Source organism: Oryctolagus cuniculus, chromosome 2 (assembly GCF_051225735.1).
Source record: "Oryctolagus cuniculus isolate XC-2025 breed Fujian yellow rabbit chromosome 2, ASM5122573v1, whole genome shotgun sequence".
Classification (NCBI taxonomy): domain Eukaryota; kingdom Metazoa; phylum Chordata; class Mammalia; order Lagomorpha; family Leporidae; genus Oryctolagus; species Oryctolagus cuniculus.
In genome coordinates this window covers 98,633,843-98,654,879 of record NC_142868.1, presented here as the reverse complement: position 1 = coordinate 98,654,879, position 21,037 = coordinate 98,633,843, and the positions used below count along the sequence as shown (strand labels likewise).

Below are 21,037 nucleotides of genomic sequence, written 5' to 3'. Positions count from 1 at the left end.
CATTGTCACTGTCACCTCTTGAATGAGACTTCCATCAGAGTTGCAGCAAGTGCTTCCCAGTTTTCCCAGCATACTCCAGGGGCCATCATGGGGAGGTACGTGGGAGCTGTCAGAGTCTGAAGCCCTATTAGGAAACACACCTGTTACTAGGAGGATCTAGGTAGCATGGTAGGAAGAGAAAAATAAGTCACAAAATTCTACTCATATGTGAAATATAATAAAGCTGATCTCAGAAGTCGGGGTATTTGGATAGTTATCAGAGTCTGAAGAGACTATGGCGAGAGAGGATAGGGAAATGTAAATGGTACAAGTGATAGTAAAATCCTACACCACACATTGGGGATGAAAGTTCTGTTGTTGCATTGCACAGTAGAGTGACAATGCATAATGATAATACTTATTTTATTTTAAATAAATATTAAATGTTTATTTAGATACTATGCTCCTAAATCTGTATTTATGAAATAAATGAAATTTGTTTACCATAAGAAATTTTAAAACAAATGAAAATTAACAGAAAGAACTTTGGGTATTTTCACCATGAGAAATGATATGTTTGGGGACAATGCTATGGTGTAGCAGGTAAAGCCACTGCCTGCAGTACCAGCATCCTATATGGGTGCTGGTTCAAGACCCAGCTGTCCCACTTCTGATCCAGCTCTCTGCTATTCCTTGGGAAAGCAATAGAAGATGGCCTAAGTCCTTGGACCCTGTATCCACATGGAAGATCCAAAAGAAGCTCCAGGCTTTTGGCTTTGGATTGGCCCAGCTCCAGCCATTATGGCCATTTGGGGAGTGAACCAGCAGATGGAAAACTTCTCTCTCTCTCTCTACCTCTCTGTAAATATGCCTTTCAAATGAATAATTTTTTAAAAAAAAAGAAATAATATGTTTGAGGAGATAGATTTGTTTACCCTGATTTGAATGTTATGCAATGTATGCATGTTTCAAAATAGTACATGGTGTCCCATAAATAGATACACAATTTTTATGTTTATTCATAGATATTTGTTTTTTGACAGAGTGGACAGTGAGAGAGACAGAGAGAAAGGTCTTCCTTTTGCCATTGGTTCACCCTCCAATGGCCACCGTGGCCGGCGCACTGTGGCCGACACATTGCGCTGATCCAAAACGAGGAGCCAGGTGCTTCTCCTGGTCTCCCATGTGGGTGCAGGGCCCAAGGACTTGGGTCATCCTCCACTGAACTCCCAGCCCATAGCAGAGGGCTGGCCTGGAAGACAGGCAACCAGGACAGAATCTGGCACCCCGACCGGAACTAGAACTTGGTGTGCCAGCGCTGCAGGTAGAGGATTAGCCTATTGAGCCACAGCCCTGGCCGTTTATTCATAGATAATATACATTTTCATCACAGTTTAAAATTAAAAATAGACAATTTGAAAAAAAAAACAGGAAAACAACCCCATATTTGCACAACCAAATACATATAGAGATTACAGCAGAATATAAGTGAAATATAAAACAGATTACAATAGAAAAATAATTTGAAAATAAGGACACATTAATATCTGGAATTTAAATGATTTTTTCTCAAAAGATTTTTGGATGATAATAAGAGAATATTAGGAAAATATCAAATAAACTGAATGTACTAGAAGAAACCCCAGCAAGGAAGGTGAGCATGCAAGATTCAATGAAATTTGTTTTAAGAACAAATTAAATGAAATAAAATTATTTACAAAAGCATTAAAAATATAAAATACTTGGTAACAAATAACAAATGTTATGTAATACCCCATAGTATGAAAAACAAAATATTCCTGATAGTATATAAAGAAGATCCAAATGAAGTGGAAAGTTATAATACATGCATTGACTATAAAACTCAGTGTCGGTGTGGTCATTGTCATGCAGTGGGTTAAGTTGCCATTTGGGGTGCTAATGTCCCATATTAGTCTACTTCTGATCAAATCCCACCTCCACATCTGATATAACTCTCTACTACTGTGTCTAGGGGACAGAAAGGATACACTGAGTGCTTGGACCCCTGCCACCCATGTGGCACATCTAGATAGATCATTGTGTTTTTGAGTTTTGTTTTGTTTTTGTCTTTGTTTTGTTTTTGGCTTCACATAGCTCTGGCTATTACCAGTATTTGGAGAGTAAAACTACAGATAGAAGATTCATTTCTATCTTTCCCTCTGTCACCCTGACGTTCAGACAAATAAAGCTAAGAAAATTCAGTAATTCAAGACATGAATTTCCCCAAATTTATTATTTTAAAATATGAAGAAATGCCATCACAATTCCAACAACTCTGTGTGTGTGTGTGTGTCCTCATGAAAAATCACCTTCTAATTGAAAAACGTACTTTAAAATGAAAAGGACATAAAATAGTAAAGCTTATTTTAAGAAAGATCAAATATTGTGATTTTCTTTTTTTTCATAACATTTTTTATTTATTCTGAAAGATTATTGTATTTTTAAAACCCAAAGCCCTATTTTTAATTATTTTTTCATGAATTTTCTGAAGAACTTTCTCCTTGACATCCAGAGTCCCTTTTTCCTTTGTCTAGTCATTTCTCTACAACTTACCATCCATTCTTAAAATAGTTTATAAGCTTCTGAGGCTAACAGCCTCTTTGGGTTCCCACATAAAAATGTTAACATCAGGTGTGGGTGTTGTGGCACAGTGGTTAAGCTGCTGCTTGGACACCTACATCCCATATGATTTTCAACTACCTCATACCAAGAGTTAAAATGGGGGTATGACAGTTTGGCATAGTGCATAAAGCTGCTGCCTGTGATGCTGACATCCCATAAGGGTGCCAGTTCATGTTCTGGCTGCTCCACCTCCAATCCAGCTCTCTGCTAATGCACTTAGGATAGCTGTGGAATATGGCCCAAGTGCTTGAGCCTCTGCATCCACATGAGAGACCCAGAAGAACCTCCTGACCCCTGGCTTCAGCCTGGCCCAGCCCTGACTGTTGTGGCCATTTGGGGAGCAAATCATCATGTGGAAGATGTCTCTCTCTCTTTCTCTCTCTCTCTCCTTTGTGTTTGTGGAGGGTGTCTCCTTCTCTCTCTGTAACTCTGTTTTTCAAATATATGATTACTAGAGTCCAAAAACCAACCTGAACATTTCATTTGATGATATTCAACTAATTCACTCATGTAATCAAAGTGTTAAAGGTTAAACTTTTCTCTAAATGGTACTGCACACTTAGATATATCTGTGGAATGAAGTTTACCTTGATCCCTGAATGGCAACATACAAATACACATTTAGTAAATTATAGACTTCCTGGCAAAAACAAAAACAGTAAAACTTCCAAAACAAATTATAGATGAAAACCAACTGACTATATCATTGGCCAGTATTTCTTAGATATCAAAAAAACACATGCATCACAGCAGAAAATTGTACTACATTAAAATTTTAATATTTAATTCCTCAGAAAACACTACATCCTGTCATGTACTTAATAACAAAGCTTCAGTGAAAGACATACCACGTAAAACCCCAAGTCATCCCATAAGATTATATTGACAAGTAATGGCATAGATCTTGTCTTGTGTAGATATGTTTTGTGATGTTCATCAGTAACAAAATTGCCTAATGATGCATTTCCCAAAATGTATTCTCACTGTAATGGAAGCCATTTACTTGGGGAATAAATTCACCAAAATTTGAATTATGTATTTATATTCATTTGATTTGAAAAGCAGAGAGAGATACACACAGAGAGAAAGATATAGAAAGAGAAATAGAGGGGCCAGAAGTGTGGTGTAGGGGGTAAAGCCACCCCCTGCAGTGCTGGCATTCCCTATGGGCTCAGTTAAAGTCCTGGCTGCTCCATTTCCAATCCAGCTCTCTGCTATGGTCTGGGAAAGCAGTGGAAGGGCCTTGGGCCCCTGCACTTGTGTGAGAGAGCCAGAAAAATCTCCTGGCTCTGGGCTTAAGATTGGCCCAGCTCCAGCTTTTGTGGCCATTTGGGGAATGAACCAGCAGATGGGAGATTTCTCTGTCTCTGCCTCTGCCTCTGCTTCTCTATAACTCTGCCTTCCAAATAAATAAATAAATCTTTTTTTAAAAGTAGAGAAATGGAGAGGGAAATACAGTGACAGAAGATCTTCTCTATGCTGCTTCATTCCCCAAGGGATTGTAACAGCCTCACAGTGCCTAATCAAAAATCATAGCCCTGGACTCAATCCAAGCTCCTGTGTAGATAGTAGGATCCAAAGTGCAGCCAAAAGTTGCAAGCAGGCATTTGGATATGAATGTAGGTATCCCAAGCAGCATCTTACCTGCTACACCAAATGCCCACAGCCAAGCCAAACTTTTTTAAATTGGACATATGAAGAACTCTAATAATTCAATAATAATAAAATAGTAAGTCCTAGGATACATGAAAAATACTTGAAAAGATGTTTTAAAGGAACTTTATGTGTGCCTACTAGCGTCAAGAAAAGAAACTCAACATAAGTCCTATTAATGGAAGTTCAAATTAAAACACTTTCACATATCACTAAATAGCAGCAGATTGACTAAATTTAAGAAGACTGAGGATACCAAACATTGGTGAGGATGTGGAATCACTGAAACTTTCATATATTGCTGTTCAGAATATAAATGGAACAACAGTTTGGTGGCTTGACAAATTTACACAATTAAAACCAGTATCACATGAGTTACCAATTCTACTTCTATGTGTTTTCCCAAGAGAAAAAAAAATACACACCAATATTTTTACAAAAATTTCACAGAAGATTTATTCATAGGGTCATTAATTAGGGATTAAATTTTTGTATCACCTAGAGTGAATTTATAGAACCATAGATATTCTCATCATTAAAAAATGTTAAAAACACCATCCTGGAGAAAATATGGTGAGGTGGTTGTCTTAGATAAGGGCTATTTGAGGGAGTGAATCCAAATGGAGCTTTCTGGGATGATGGAATTATTAGAAATCTCAAGTGGTTACACTAATGTTTGTATTTATTAAAACTCACCCAACATTGTACTTTGAAAGGATACATTTCATTATTATAAATTATATTTACACAAGTGCTAAAAATAAGGCATAAACTAAATGGTGCATAAATTTGGTATTTTTGGAAAACTATAGAGATATACAACTTGTCACCTATCGTATGAGCAAAAGTCCCCCAAATTGAAAATCTTTTCATGAGGAATTAGCTCCCTCACAGATTTCTATGTGGAATTCAAATTGTCACAGCTTCTGTGGAAGTGAACATAAAGATTTTTAGGAAACTATTCATTATGCTTTGATGCAATGATCCCACATACAGAAAATCTGTCCCGTAATTATTTAAGTTGACAAAAATAAGGATGATTTCTCTCTCCATCTCTCCCTCTATGTCACACTGTCTTTCAAGTAAATAAATAAACTAATAAAATTTTAAAAAGAAAATGGAAAAGGAATGTAGCAAAATTGTATATCATGTGTTAATGTGAGATACATAAATAAAATTATAAGAAATTATCCAAAAGAAATTAACATAGTCACATGAAGGAGAGAATATGTATAGGGACAAAACCAGATAAAAGCATTATTTTGGTTTTCTATGCCAAAATTCTATGGCTTTTTTATATGTAAATTTAAAATTTAAAATTTCAATGACCTTTATGTCTCTTGCATTCCCAAATACTTTAAATTCCTTTCTTTTTTTTTTTTTTTTTTCTTGACAGGCAGAGTGGACAGTAAGAGAGAGACAGAAAGGTCCCCCTCTTACCGTTGGTTCACCCTCCAATGGCCGCCACGGCTGGCATGCCAAGGCCAGCGCACCACGCCGATCCTAAGCCAGGAGCTAGGTGCCCCCTGGCCCCCCATGCGGGTGCAGGGCCCAAGCACCCGGGCCACCCTCCACCTCCTCCCCGGGCCACAGCAGAGAGCCGGCCCAGAAGAGGAGCAACCGGTCAGAACCCGGTGCCCTGACCGGGACCAGAACCTGGGGTGCCGGTGCCGCAGGTGGAGGACCAGCCCACTGAGCCACAGCGCTGGCCCCCAAATATTTTAAATTCATATGAGAGAGAGAGAATAAGTCTTCCATCTGCTGATTCACTTCTGAAGTGCTCACAACACTTGGAGTGAGGTGGACTGAAGCCAGGAATCTAGAATTGAATTTAGGTTTCCCATGTGGATGCAGGGACCACATACCTGCTGCCTCCCAGAGTATGCACTGGTCAAAAGCAGAGTTGGAAATAGAGCCTGGACTCAAACCCAGCTACTCCGATATAGAATGTGGTCAACCCAAGTAGCAGTGGGAAGTAACATGTGGCAGGGATGGCAGGGTCAGTGCCAGGATGTCCGATGTGGCAAGGGCAGGTGGTGGGGAAGGCTGTGACAGTATTTCAGATGGCAGCAGGGACATCGTAGATACCAAAGAGGGAGATTTGCATGGAATATAACTCTCATTCAAACTCCACATGCTGTAATCAGGGAGGGCCCATGGTCTGGCCTTCTGGTTTGGTGTTGCTCTTATTGGCTCCATAAAGACCATGTGGCTATGCCTGGCCATGACAGATCCCCTGTCACACTGTTACCGGTTCTGGTGCCTGCTCCAATCACCACCATTTGCCAAGGCTGGAGGAATGCTTTCAGGAACATATCAGCTTTGTGAACTTGGAACTTTCTATACCATATGGATAGCAGTTGCTGCCCATGTTCTGGACCTCAGCGCATGTCATTGTCATATTTTACATAAGATCACATCAGGGGAACCATTATCCTGACCTTGATTTGACATCTGCTGTCACAGCCCTGTTGCGCCTGACACTGTACCTGGGTAGGATGGGAGGAGAGGAGCAGCTGCTAATGAGCCCAGCTCCGGAAACCCCATTTCAACTAGCATGCCTTGGTTACCATGGGTTTGGCATGCTGTTTTTTAGTAAATTATATATTTTTGGAAATGAACCAGTGTCAGTTGACAAACTTGCTGAAAAAACCAGCCAGGTGGGCTCAGCCAGCAACCCCTTCTCTCCTTTGACTCAGAGGCTCAGTGGTGAGGAGTTGCCCTGATGAATAGCCAGGGGAGATTGAAGGCAAGCCCTGGAGGGCCCCTTTCAATCAGACTTTCCTTCATATTTGAATGTATACCCCATTCCAACTGTCAGAAGGCCTCCACCCTTAGGCCCTGTTTTCTGCTGTTATGCTGTCTCTCAGGCCTGCAGGTCCCTCTCCCACTGTACACTAAGAGCTGGAACAGGTGGCCTGGAGGGAAGGACACCATGGGCCACTTGGGGTAGACATAGAAACATCAACATCTGTCATAGAAGGTGTCCCATCCTCTTCACTCACAGCTAATGTTAGGCCCATGTTTCCCTCCATATACATGGCTGCTATAGTCAACTGCCATGATGGCATTTTGCTCCCTCCCATCCATGGAAGGGACCAGGCAGAGACCTCATCCTCCAAGTACAGGAAAAATAGAAAGATAAAATAAATAGAGGAAATATATGATTCAAAGAATAAATATGGTATATAGAATGTAACACTATGAGACACTTAAAAATGTTACAAAAGCGCTTTATAGAATTATAATCAATATATATCAGTTGGATACAGTAACACAATGGAAACCAGTAACTTTATTACTGTTATTGATTCTGAAACAGACAATGAAGATAGACTCATTTATTTGATGGGAGGAATGTCTCTGAATGAGTGGAGACTGAAATGATACCATACACTGCCTTTAAGGGTGAATACACACATAACTGAACAGCAAGGAAGATTGTTTTTCAATATGTTGATGTCTTAAATTAAAATGTCTAACTCATTAAAGTTACAGCATCTTATCAACCCCATCACACCACACTCCTTGACAACCTCCCAAATTCACCATCTCTGTATATTAGGAAAATGATTTTTACCTAAAGTATGCACACTATAGGATAATCATTTTTATTTTCAATGTTTATTTTGATCTTCTGTTTTGTTTCAGTTTGTCTGTTTTCAAATAATTTATTTTCCATCCGTAATCAGATTTTTAGGCCCTATGCTTTTAATGTTAATTCTCTATGTAATACCTTCAAATGTATTAATATTGGATTATTATTTTTCAATTCATTTTTGCCTTTTTAATTTTATTTTTAAATACAGAACACAGAGCTAACTTTGAACATTTTGCTATATTTTTTCATGTATATCAACAAGACCTGCATAAAATCTGTTAGCGTATCTTGCTTAATAGCTGCTACTGTAATTCACAATACATGAGCAAAAATATCTGTCGTGATGTATTTTCTTGAAAACTAAGATGAAAGTGGAAGTCAATGAGATAATTTTGTTAGAATGCTGATTATAAAGGAGGAAGCTTTAGCTGCAAAATCATTTTCTTTATTCCTTCCTGAAACACAGATAGTGTGTTGGTCATACAGAAGCCATTATGTAGCCATGAGATAAGAGTATGGAGAATATAAGCCACATGGTCAGGATCATGTTAATGTTACACTCTCAGACTACTGTATTAGCCCCAGATCATATAATTTGGGGAGCTTGTTAGAAAAATACAAATGATTTAGAAAAGCCCATGAGTTCAATTATCTATTATACTCAATCAGGTTTATTCTTAACTGAATGGAAACAATATTTTATTCAGTGAGTTATTTATAATTATTATCAACCACCCTCCTTATCTCTTACCCAGGTTTTCTATTATGGTAATTTAGTCTCCCACAAATGATGCATGAAGCCCCTCTGGTATTAGGGAAAAGACTTCCCAGTGTCTGTCCCCCCTCAGCTTCAACAAAATCCTAGCATTGCTTCAGGAGTATAACTTTGAGAACGATTTACCAAATCATATAGATATATTGAACACTATAATATTTTTAGAGTCTAAAAGGATGCCTGTTGTTCCTCTTATTTTTTCTATTAAAAGAGACAGTTGATTATAATTAATCTAAATCAAAACAGCAGTGTTAATTTTACTTCAATATAACTTCACATTGTGTTTTTTTCCTACAATAAGCAAAAGTGTAGAGAAAGCAATTTTCAAGACATTTCTTACAATTTTCCCTTTAAATTAATAAATAGATGGCAGTCAGAAAGCTAGAGAAATTAAGAAAAGGTATTATAATTTAAATAAATACCTATTGGGGGCATACTAACACTTGCCTGTTAATTATACACGTTCAATTCTTGCTAGTAATGCCTGGCTCATTTTGTTATCACTTATTTTTATCCACAAAATAATTGTTATCATAGGGTAACTTCTGTAGCACATCAGGTTAATCTGACACTTAGAGTGTACACAGCAATCCACCTTCCTGATAATTCACTTGTGAGGAAGCAGATAGTGGCTCAATAGATGGGTTCCTGCCACAGACACAGGAGACCTGGATGGAGTTTCTGCTTCCTGGCTTTGGCCTGGCCCAACTGAAGCTATTTAGGGCACTTGGGAATGAAACTGAAAAGAAGATTCATTCTCCTCTCTCTCTCTCTTGCTCGCTCGCTCTCTCTCTCTCCATCTTTACAATTCTGCCCTTTCAAAAAAATAAATGCTTTTTTTTTTTTTTTTTGACAGGCAGAGTTAGACAGTGAGTGAGAGAGAGACAGCAAGAAAGGTCTTCCTTCCATTGGTTCACCCCCAAATGGCTGCTACAGGTGGCGTGCTGCACCAATCCGAAGCCAGGAGCCATATGCTTCCTCCTGGTCTCCCATGTGGGTGCAAGTCCCAAACACTTGGGCCATCCTCTACTGCCTTCCTGGGCCACAGCAGAGAGCAGGACTGGAAGAGGAGCAACCGGGACAGAATACAGCACCCCAACTGGGACTAGAACCCAGGGTTCCAGCACCACAGGCAGAGGATTAGCCTAATGAGCCGTGGCACCAGCATGAATACTTTTTTGAAAAGATTTATTTTATTTGAAAGGCAGAGGCAAGAAAGAGAGGTCTTCCATTTGTTGGTTCACTCCCCAAATGGCTGCAGCTGCTGCAGCTGCACCAATCCAAAGCCAGGAGCCAGGAGCTTCTTCCATGTCTCCTGCATTAGTGCAGGGGCCCAAGCATTTGAGCCATCTTTGACTACTTTCCCAGGCCACAGCCTACAGCTGGATCAGAAGTGAAACAGCCAGGACATGAACTGGAGCCCATATGGGAAGCCAGCACTGCAGGCAGCAGCTTTATCTGCTATGCCCAGTGCCAGCCCCAATGAACACAATTTTAAAATAATACATTTTAAAAAGGTGGCGGTATTGTAGTGGCAGCAGCTGGCTTCCAGGGAGCTCACCAATTCTTAAGAGCCTGGCCCTGCACATTGCTACAGTGAGCTGGGCTGAACTGCTGTGCCACAGTTCCTTTTAGAATAAATCATGGGATTGAGCTTCACTCAGATGTAGTGAAATATGCCAAGGAAAAACTGGAGAGCTTTGTCAAAAATAATAGTTTTGATAAATTTGAGTTCTGTGAACCTGCATTTGTAGTTAGTAATCGCCTCTAGAAATGTCTTAGAGTTATCAGTATGAATGAATTTATTGTGGTGATTTAATTTATTGTGGTGATAGAGTCCAGAAAGGCCATGAAAACTATGTGAAAATTTTACTGAATGTGGGAGGCATGCTAGTCATGCCTATAGAAGATCAGCTAACACAGATTATGTGACTGGGACAAAACATTTGGGAAAGTAAAAATATCCTTTTTGTTTCATTTGCTCCACTTGTGCAGCCAAGTAAGAATGGTTATGGCAAGCCTGCTTCTGTGGGACTCCCCCCTGTGCTGTCAGGAACCTGCAGGACTTGGCCTGTATTTACATTCACTGCCCACTTAGAAATTTCATAAACAATGAGACGCAGGCCAAAGGGTTTTCCCAAAATATTCCACCCAAAAGGAAAAGAAAGAGAGTGAAAGAGAGTGAAACAGAATTAACAGGCACATCCTTGTAGGTAATCAGCTTATGCCTCAGCCTCTGGACAGTAAGGAGGATGAGAAAATGGAAGATCCCAAAGAAGAAGAGAAAGACCCCAGTGAAGCCATGAAGCCAGAAGAGCTGCCTCAGAATTCACAGAGAGAGAAAATCATGAAGCTGCCCTCCCTGAGTCTTTAAAAGCTTGCTTGAGATATTTTACAGACAAATAACAGATTGAGAAGAAAGAATGCCTACTGATAATTCCTGTAGTCTTGAGCATGTAGCATTTGTTAGGAGTGAAAATAACTATTTCTTTCATCAGAGTGAATTTTAGGGAGGAAAAAGTATAACTTGTTTCTGTTAATAACAAAAATAATGTACTGAGACATTAAAAAGAATCCCTTTTATAAAATCTATTTTTCTTTAAACCTTGGGAAAATGCTGCTGTATAAGAGTCACCCACAATGCTGGAGCTCTTAAACCAAATACATTTTACAGTGAACTATAGAAAAATGATCCTTAATAGACCTTAAAAATCGCCAGAGTCAAGATGGCCTCATTAACTTTAAATACTGAAAATATAAAGGAGCTATAGAAACTGAGATTTGTATTAAGTGCATACTTTTTTATTTCTTTTTACAGATAGAGTTAGACAGAAAGATCTTCCTTCCATTGGTTCACTCCCCAAATGGATGCCATGGCCGGAACTACGCTGATTCGAAGCCAGGAGCCAGTGCTTCCTCTGGTCTTCTATACGGGTGAAGGTCCCAAACACTTGGCCCATCCTCCACTGCCTTCCCAGGCCACAGCAAAGAGCTGGACTGGAAGAGAAGGAACCGGGACTAGAACCCAGTGCCCATATGGGATGCCGGTGCCGCAGGCAGAAGATTAACCTAGTGAGTGGTGGCACCGGCCCCAAGTGTATACTTTCTAATATTCACTTGCTGTGCTCTTAAAAACCTCTGAGAGAAGCAGATATCCCCGCCCATCTCCACCCACCCACACACAGGTCTTTTGGCAACAGATTCAAAAGCAAAAGTTGCAGGGCTCTAAAATTTCATGAAACTTGTGTTTTTTAAAAGATAAAATTACTTAATATGTTGCATTATTATTACACTCATATTGCCTAGACTATATCTACAGCAACTCAGAAAGAGTAATTGCAACAAAAGTAAGGTAAATAGGTCTACAAAGCATTTGATTTCCTCATAAGATAAGTGTTCATAAAGGAAATAAAATAACTGCAATTCAAATCAGATTTATATGCTTAACAAACAAAGAATTTGAACAGATGTTTTTCACATGAGGAAATTCAAATAGCCAACACATGCAAAAATACTCAGGATCACTTGCCATCAGGAAAATGCAAATAAATACCAAAATGAGGTTTCACCTTACCCCAGTTAGAATGGTTCTCATACAGAAATCAATAAAAAAATTAATGCTGATGAGGATGTGTGGAAAAGGTTACCCTAACCACTATTGTTGGGGTTGTAAACTAGTACAGCCATTGTGGAAGACAACCCAGACGTCCATCAACCAATGACTAGATATAGGAAATGTGATATACACACACACACTATGGAATACTATTCAGCAGGAAAAAAGAAAGAAATCCTGTATTTTGCAATAAAATGAATGAAACTGAAAACCATTATATTTAGTGATATATGCTAGTCTCAGGAAGACAAATACCATATTATTTCCCTGATCTGTGGTAACTAATAGAATACACAAAAAGTTTTTATATGAGCAAAAATGACATTTTGAGATTCAATGATTGTTTATAGCCCTTGTCTCTACTTTTGAGGAACAGTGTTATTTCCTGATTACTCTTTGTTGAATTTTTTACTTAGTTTAGGGTTAATCTTATGAGTGTAATAGATTATGAAAATGGATTATGAAAATTAAAGCATAAGAAAGGAAGGGTCGCAGCATGGGTAGAAAGTATCCCTGCAAGCCCAAATTTGTATATATGAATTCTGTTTACCTTAAAAAATAAATTAAAAGGGACTGGCACTGTGGCACAGTAGGTTAATTCTCCACCTGCAGTGCTGGCATCCCATATGGACACCAGTTCTAGTCCCGGTTGCTCCTCTTCCAATCCAGCTCTCTGCTATGTCCTGGGAAAGCAGCAGATGGCCCAAGTGCTTAGGTCCCTGCACCTGCGTGAGAGACCAGGAAGAAGCTCCTGGTTCCTGGCTTCTGATTGGCCCAGCTCCTGCCATTGAATTAACCAGTGGATGTTAACCAGTGGATGGAAGACTTCTCTCTGTGACTCTCCCTCTCACTGTCTGTAACTCTACCTGTTAAGTAAATAAATAAAATCTTTAAAAATTACTTAATTAATTAAAATGGAAAAAAGAAAAAAGTATGTGAAACCAAATCAGATTACTCTGCTGGAATTTCATCACTGACTGTTAACTTCCCATTAGAGTTGTAATTATGCTGCTCATTCTAACACTTAGGAATGATCTTTCTTCCTAGCATTCCTCTATTAACTGGACACCTAGAGTCTAGTAACCAGAGGTAATTAGGAAAAAAAATCTCATGAGCATATTGTGTGGAATTAAAGAGAAACTTTAATTTTAGTTCTAAAGTGCAAAAGGCTGGTATATGCCAAGGTAATCTGATGTAAAGATGAAGCAAATGATCATAATAGGCAAAGAGTACACAGAAACATCTCAAACAATCTGGAGTTGTGTCAGTGTACTACATTTTGGTGAGGATCAAAGGTGTAGTTAAAAAAGAGACCAAAGAGTAAGAAGAGTTACTGACTTTGTAAAACAAAGACAGTGATCTTGTGATGAAGAAATTAATGTTTTAAACAATTCAACCATAATTCCAAGTTCTGATATTTGCATTTTAGATATGAGACTGACTATATATGAATATAAATATAAATATAAATATAAATATGTACACACATACATATATGTATATATATTTAAAGATTTCTTTATTTTGAAAGTTAGAGAGTGAGGGAGAGACAAAGTGAGAGTTCTTCCATTTACTGGTTAACTCCCTAGATAGACACAATAGCCAACACTAGGCCAGGCTGAAGCCAAGAGCTAAAAGCTTCATCTAAGTCTTCCACATGGGTGACTTGTGGCCAAACGAGCCATCTTCTGTTGCTTTTCCCAGGTCAGTAACAGGGAACTGTATTGGAAGCATAATAGCTGGGGCATGAACCAATGCCCAAATGAGATGCTGGCACTGCAGGTCACGGCTTTACCCACTATGTCACAGCGCCAGCCTCACAAAAATATTTTTAAGTTTTTAACATCATAAGAATTTTTATTTGAAAATAACATATTCTTATGTAAATCACATTTATGTGCCTATGCCCTACATTCTTGAACTTAAATTCCAAACAGGGTCAAATCTAGCTAAGGTAAGAAAGTATACCATGGAATTATTGGGATGATCTCTGGGTGTTGCTCCCCCTCTTCATGGAGGAACGACACTAAACCCTACCTAGGCTTCATATCCGAGTCACGGCACCATTATGTCGCTCCCCCTCTTCGTGGAGGAACGACACTAGACCCTGCGCTGTTCTTTTGTCTGCTCGGCCCTCCCCGGGTTTGCTGCTGGTTCTTCCCGGGTTGGCTACCGACCCTTCCACCTCCGTGGAAGGGCGGTTCCCCCTGCCACTTTCCCCACTTCCGCGGGGGAGCGGCACACCACCGGCTGGCTCTCTCGGGGGCTGCACAGGTGTTCCTTCAGATAGATGTTCCCCTTAGATGTTCCTGGTGCATGTTGTCTCTCTCCTCCTTTATAGTCCTCTTCCACCAATCCCAACTCTGCTACCCACACGCCGAGTACGCTGCTCTCCTCCAATCAGGAGCAGGTCCTGCTGTTTATTGGTTGAACTGGAGGCAGCTGTGTAGAAGCTGTTTCCTCCTCTCCCAGCGCCATATTGTGGGAGAGCAGATGCATAGAATAAGTCTTAATTCGAGTAACAGTCTAGTCCGAGTTGCTCCCCACATCTGGGGATTTCCTTATGCCACTAATCCCTGACACTCTTTGAATCTTTCCTGAAATCAGCGATCACAATGAAGTGACTGGCATAGCCTGCCACGATCTTCCCCTGAGTCAGACAGCCTCTCTGGGTGTCGATCCAGGTCACTGAGGGTTAAACCATACAGCAGCATGAGCTGCCGGGCCTGGAAGGAAGTGGGAATACAGCCAAGATTAATCTTCTGTTTCACTCTTTCAGTTGCGGAGACAAAAGCATATCCAAGGTGTTTCACTCTCCACAATTTTCTTCTTGTCACTGATATATTTGCTCAAACCCTGCAGAAGGGAAAAGGTCTGTCTCCCACTAACAGCTGCCTTTCACTCCGTGTCCTTGCCTATTCGCTGCACAGCATGGACAACTGTAGAACCACCTCCAATTCCCAGCACTTGGTTATTCCTCACATGGTTCTCCACCGCTATGCAACCCTCTTGGCGCCCTTGGCCTTGGACATCGTGGAGGGGACCGGGCAGACTTTGCTGCCGTCCAGGCCGCTGGTGGTGCCGGTGGCAACGCAAGTCCCAGTCTGTGTATGTCCTAGTGGCCGAATGTGGGAGCCCAAAAGGCCTCAGCTATTCCCGCCTCCACTGGAGGCCACACCCCTGACCCGACCAGGCTGCGGGGCCAGGACCCACCAGTAGAGAGTGCTGAAGACTTATTTCATGTCTCTTCTTGTTATCATTCAAGGTGCCAGAAGTTATTTATACTTAACTATCCCCTTTAACTGGGTCAAGTGTTTTTAAACAATTATTGTTCATTCAAAATGCACACTAACAGCAATCAATAATATAATTTTATAGATTTGCTAACGATCTAAAAAAGGCTACCAATGACAAGGAAAAGAAATAATCATTGGTTTAACTTAGAGCGATTTTTTTTTTTTAAGACGTCTAATTAGAAATTACAAACACTTTATCTTCAAGCTCCCCTTCAGACAATGTGGCAGTTGGGCCAGGGAGAAGCGGTGGGGCAAGGAGCCAGGGAACAACTGAAAGAGGGAATACGGAGAGGCCCAAAAGGAGAAAGTGGAGAAGCAGGAGGGGAGCCGGGCCCAGCCAGAGTCTCCTCGGAGAAGAAAAAATGGCTGCGCTAGAGGGCCCGGGACAGGGAATGATGGCATCTGAGGAGGACGCGGTCACTGCCGGTCAGGGCGCCCCTCACTCCCCCAGGCTCCGGGTGGTGAGGAGAGTGGCCCGGCCCACTGTGCAGCACCCAGCGCTGCCATCGCCGCCCCCGTAGCACAAATAAAAGGCGCGGGTTCAGCCTCTGCCTGGGCTCTGCGTCAGGCTCGCCCCACTGTCTTCTAACTTTACCTCGGGATTTGGCTCCAAAGCGGCCTTCAGACAGGGTCCATGACTGGGAAGCAGCAAGCAGCGAGCCCCGGCTCTTGTAGTGGGCAGGTGCAGGGAAGATACTGCAGTGGAGAGGAGGGCGGCCTGGGAGTGCCGCCGGAGTCACAGGGACGGAGGCCTGTGAACTGGTCAGCGTCTCTGACCCTGGTGCCACCACTGCCCCCACGCTGGGAGGAGGCCAACATTCCTCTTCCCGGTGTCAGTGTCGCCCCGGAGAGGGGCGGGTGAGCACGCCATTGGCTCACGGGTGTGGGTTGGTCCATCCGGGCCCCTGAGTGTGGGTCGGGGTTCGGAAGGACGGTGTGGCCCCAGTCTGCCTGGGCTGGAAGTGACGCAACCAGAGACCTCGGAGAGTCATAAAGCCTAGCAGACACTGTGGCTGTGATCCAAGCTCTGAGCCGAGGGCAGCGGGGAGGGGACTGCTGGGCGCTGAGAGCCTCTGCTGGGCCTCCCGTAGCGTGGATCTCTGAGGCGCTAAGGAAGGAAGCTTTGGGAAAAGAAGCGGGGACCCTCGCCCGCGTGCTGATTTGCGCAGCCTCGCCACAGAACAGAACGCCTGAGGTTGGCAGTGGTGGCCGTCCTGGGTAGGTATAGGGACTTTTTGTTAGCTCCTGGCTGCCGAGTTGTTTTTTTTTTTTTTTAAAGATGTATATTTATTGTTTGAAGTCAGAGTTACACACAGAGAGGAGAGGCGCAGAGAGAGAGAGAGGTCGGTCTTCCATTTGCTGATTCACTCCCCAGTTGGGCACAATGGCCTGAGCTTCACCAACATGAAGCCAGGAGCCGGGAGCTTCTTCCAGGTTTCCCACGTGGGTGCAGCAGCCCAAGGACTTGGGCCATCTTCTACTGCTTTCCCAGGCCATAGCAGAGAGCTGGATCAGAAGTGGAGCAGCCGGGTCTTGAACCGGCGCCCATATGGAATGCTGGCACTGCAGGGGGCTTTACCCACTATACCACAGTGCTGGCCCTATTTCCTAGCTGCTGGTTTTTATTTCGTCTTCGAAGACCCGAGATTGTGTTATAGGTTTTCCTTATAATACGTCTCTGCCTTCTTCGTTAGGATTGTCACTTGTCTGGAAAGGTGCAGCAGGTTTTGATCCTAGACATGCAGGCTGCACCTGCCTTCATCCTCATGCTATACCACAGAATCACACAATCTATACCAATAGATTTTTTTCCACTCTGTATTTTTTTCCACATTAGGAACAAATACTGACTCCAAGATGGATGAACTAATTTTTTTCCTTCAACATTTCCCATTTGGGCTTTTTATCAGTTTCCCCCACCCAACCTGTCCATAAGCTTGTAATATTTTTGTTTGATAGGAAGTGCTTGAAACACCTATTTTCTCTTCCTGCTTTTTCTAACCTTGCAGAGTAGGGAAAAAAGCTAGATTTGTGTAACTTCAGGGTGAACCATAAATCCTGAAACTGGAGTCAACAGATGTTACTGTCAAATCATTTTCTGGTAAGACTGTTTTCCCTAATTTATGTGCGAGGTGCCTAAGGTAACACAATATTTGTATCATGAATCCTTAAAAACAGCACTCCATTGTGCTTGTGTACTCTGGAAGAATTATGTTTTTAATATTAATTCTTCCAGATGTAGTGTAAAATTTACATACGAATGAAGGGGTTTTGAGAATGCACTTGTACTAGATTTTTAGATAATGTTTTTGTGTTACTTATAAGTTTCTGATTTCTTTCATGCAATACTAGCTGTGAATGAAGTCCTGTTACTTCAATTTTACTGAGGTGCTACAACTGACCCAGATGAGAAATGTGCTCCATGTTATAGGTGCAATAAGTGAAAACATGGTTGTGATCTAACCCTTTGGTCAGGTCTGTTCAGGCAACCAGCTGTATCAATTTACCCCATTTGCAACAGTGTTCAGATTTTCTTTTAAAAACTTTTTTTTTTTTTTTTTTTGACAGGCAGAGTGGACAGTGAGAGAGAGAGACAGAGAGAGAAAGGTCTTCCTTTGCCGTTGGTTCACCCTCCAATGGCCGCCGCTGTAGCCGGCGCACCGCGCTGATCCGATGGCAGGAGCCAGGAGCCAGGTGCTTTTCCTGGTCTCCCATGGGGTGCAGGGCCCAAGCACCTGGGCCATCCTCCACTGCACTCCCTGGCCATAGCAGAGAGCTGGCCTGGAAGAGGGGCAACCGGGACAGAATCCGGCGCCCCAACCGGGACTAGAACCCGGTGTGCCGGCGCCGCAAGGTGGAGGATTAGCCTATTGAGCCACGGCGCCGGCTAAAACTAGTTGTTTAATATTGAAAATATTGTCAAGGATTCATAACCTTTATTTGCTTGCCCAACTCTTGTTTCCCTGGAAGAAGATGCACATGTATGCATGCACACAGATTATGCATAGTGTCAGCTGAAGTCAGCATTGCTGTGGGCATTTGTTGTTGCTCTCGTGTTTTGATTAGAAGTCTTTTTAATGAGAACTTTAAAAAGGTTTGTGACACTTATTTTATGGTAAAAAAAAAAAAGTTGTATGGCAATGTGTGTGTTCCTATTAATAATCATCCAAGTTTTTGTTAGCAGTCTGAAATGAAAGAGTTTGACTAGGGAGTTACTTCAGAACTGCCAGGCTCCTAGAGGTTTCTAAAGCAGTAAGCTTTGGGTGAGGCAGTGCATGTGCACTTCTTAGCAACACAGGTAATTCTGATGCTCACTGATCTCATTCCAAACACATGACAAAAGATAACAAAACTTTGGATGTCTCACCTTCTGAAATGCAGTTGAGGAACTTTTAAAATCTTTGATCCTTTTAGGAAATTATATATTGATAGAGAAGTCAGTGCTCAGTGATGATATATCCAACAATCCTCAGCCCTTTTACCCTCTAACCACACTGGGACCCTATGGGATGTGCTTTGTTTCTCTGAACCCTTAATACAGTACCTGGTGCACAGTGAGTGTGAGTGGATATGAATGCCTTTCCCAAGGACTGTGTATGATGAGCGATATTTCATTGTTCCAATGTGTACAGATGAACTCAGTTAAAACATGGTTTGGTGACTTCCTTGAGCTAGGATGTAACCAGGGATTCCTTGCCCAGAGTTCAGTGGATTGACCCCTTTATTCTTTCCACTGTACTAGTGATTCCTTGGACAGATCTTTTTGACAACACTTAGCAGGCTGTTCTATCATCAATCTGATTGATTTTTCTGTTAACTTCTGAGCCAGAACTGTATTGTACCAGTTTATTTTGCACATTTTGCCATCAAATGTTATTTTAAATCTGTAAATAACAAATGTTGAGTCAATGAAAATAAAATTTTGATTAGACAGTGGTTGTAGATGTGCTAAATTTCTCAACTTATCAGAAATTTTTATTTGTAAATGTTCTGATTTTGTGAGCATAAATATTTCTTTTTTAATGTAAATTACTGATAACTTTTTTAGTCTTAGATGGGAGACTTAACACCTTCATATATATTTGTCTACAACTTTATATCACTGTTAATAGTTTATTGCTATAGATAATAATCTTATCAGGCATGTACTTTGTAGAATTGCATATGCCTGTAAAATAACTTTAAACCTCAAAAATTTATAAATGTGAGCCTAGCAGTGACCTGGAAGTTTGGGGTGAAGTTCAACTTCAAATGGCTGTCCACAGGCAGGTCCTGTGGTGACAATGGGAATTTTATCCTGGACTGGAAGTTTGATTGTGCACACAAAAGTTGTCAAGTGAACATGGCTACCAAAATGATCCCAGGCATGGTAGACACAGGTCTATTCATCGACATGGCTGAGACAGTCTTCTTTGGGATGCAGAAAGGCTAAGTGAACATGTGAGAGAAACCCTTCTGCTGACCCCATGAGGAGCAGATGTGTTCACCTCAATCTCCAGCCCACACCCAGGGTGGACATGCCTTTCCAGGAGCCTTTGCCTTAATATATCTTTGTGTTGGTAGAGGGACTAAATACAATCTTCTGCAGTACTGTTACTATATGTCTTTTTAAACAGAAATTTAAAGATACATATTTTTACCTATTAAAAATATTCAGTTTTTATATAAAGCAGAACTTGATTTCATGTTTGATATGAAATATTTACCAAAAAAGAAAAAGAATAGGGCAAGAAGGGGGAGACTATCTCTAAAACCTTTGACTTGAGCCTGCTGGGTAAGCTTCTGAATATTGGGTTTGCTGAGAAATGAATATCAGTTTTTCTTGAAGGTGATAACATGAAGGACTTGGCCAGCAGTGATCTCCTGATGCCTAACAGGATACTTGGTTTACTTTTCTGCCATTATCTGTTGTGTTTTTAGTCTGTTCTCATTGTAATCATGCACAATACAGTTACTTCTGAAGATCAAGTTTACAAGTCTGCTGAGTGGAGCAGTGTGACATGTAGTGACTCAGACTGTAAACTCTCAGGGGCAAATGTGGTAGTACCTTTGCTAAGATCAGGGGGTTGTTCAAATCTCTGTTGGTTGAAGAAGTTGGCCAGAAATGCTTGCCATGCTGCCAGAGCACTGCTGTGAAATGTGAAATATTTGTTTTTTAAATCATTTTCTTTTTGTTGTTGTTTTTCCATTCCTTTATTATCATTGGCATGGTTTGACATCAGATGCCGTCACCTCTTTATATTCTTTGAAGGTTGGAATAAAAAGTGTGGTGCCAAAAGAATATGAAATAAAATTTAAAGATAAGATTAGTAATATTTTTATGAGGATAATGGTACCAGTGACTCAACTTTGACAAAAATGAATAAATGCTTTATTATTTGATGAGATCCTTCAAGATAGGCTGGGCAGAGCACCTGGAAAGCTTTCTTTAAAGCAGTGCTGCTTTGAGGGGATGATTGGGCTACAGAAAAAAA

The 21,037-nt window shown here is 41.2% G+C and overlaps 2 pseudogenes; both read left to right on the top strand.

Annotated features, from left to right (window-relative positions):
* Positions 1-20,025, top strand: part of LOC149127927 (ribose-5-phosphate isomerase-like) — a 423,712-nt pseudogene extending 403,687 nt beyond the window's left edge.
* LOC103345274 (protein-L-isoaspartate O-methyltransferase domain-containing protein 1 pseudogene) lies at positions 6,774-11,057 on the top strand (annotated as a pseudogene).
* Positions 20,026-21,037: the final 1,012 nt, after the last annotated feature.